This window comes from Apteryx mantelli, unplaced genomic scaffold, assembly GCF_036417845.1.
Source record: "Apteryx mantelli isolate bAptMan1 unplaced genomic scaffold, bAptMan1.hap1 HAP1_SCAFFOLD_40, whole genome shotgun sequence".
In the NCBI taxonomy this organism is placed as follows: domain Eukaryota; kingdom Metazoa; phylum Chordata; class Aves; order Apterygiformes; family Apterygidae; genus Apteryx; species Apteryx mantelli.
In genome coordinates, this window is record NW_027118755.1 from 740,001 (window position 1) to 740,999 (window position 999).

Consider the following 999-nt stretch of genomic DNA (forward strand, 5'->3'; position numbering starts at 1 on the left):
GCAGGGGTGGGCGCGGGGCGGCGGTGGCGACTCTGGACATGCGCTGGGCCCTTCCCGTGGATTGCCCCAGCTGTGGCGGGCGCTGCCCGCCCCCTCCCTCCCTCCTCCCCAAGCCCCAGCAGCCGCCGCCGCCCCCCCCTCCACCCATCCGCGGGGGCTGGGGGTGCCCCGGCGTGCGCGTGGCTGCCGGCAACGAGGGGGGAGCCGGGGTCCCCGGGCCGGCACCCCCCCTCGGCTGGCGCCTAGCAGCTGACTTAGAACTGGTGCAGACCAGGGGAATCCAACTGTTTAATTAAAACAAAGCATCACAAAGGCCCGCGGCGGGTGTTGACGCCATGTGATTTCTGCGCAGTGCTCTGAATGTCAAAGTGAAGAAATTCAATGAAGCGCGGGTAAATGGCGGGAGTAACTATGACTCTCTTGATGCTGGTTCATCTGGTTATATCCCGAACCCCCGCAGTCATGTTGCACAGCCTAGTAAGATCATGGGTTGTCAACTTTGTTTCGGTGGCCACCCAGACGGGAAAAGTTCTCCCAGAAATTGTAAGGGCTCGCCCTTCGAGAATAACATCTGAGGAGGTGGTCCACCTTTCCCAAAATTTGACATTTTATAATTCGGACATGGCCGGTTGGGAAGGGACTTGTCCCGACCTGACCTGGGAGTGCATTAAAGATCTGCCAGAGGTTTATGAGGTCCTGGAACCCGTTGGATCACCTCCGATGACTGGAGCTGCAGAAGCACCACAGGAGGATGTGGTAGACGTGGAACCGGGATCTCCCTCCAGCCCTGCAATTTTACCAACTGATGCAGTAAGTCCCATCCTTGGTGCTGTGGGGGGAACGACTGATGTGGGAACACCAGTCGTGAAGATCCCCGATCAACACCCAGCACGTCCTTGCTGTGGCACCAGGATGGGGAAAGTCGCGGCTTTAATTGAACATCTTAGGAGGGCCCATGGCCGGCGACGAATTCTCTTTCAGTGCTCCCGATGTGGGAGG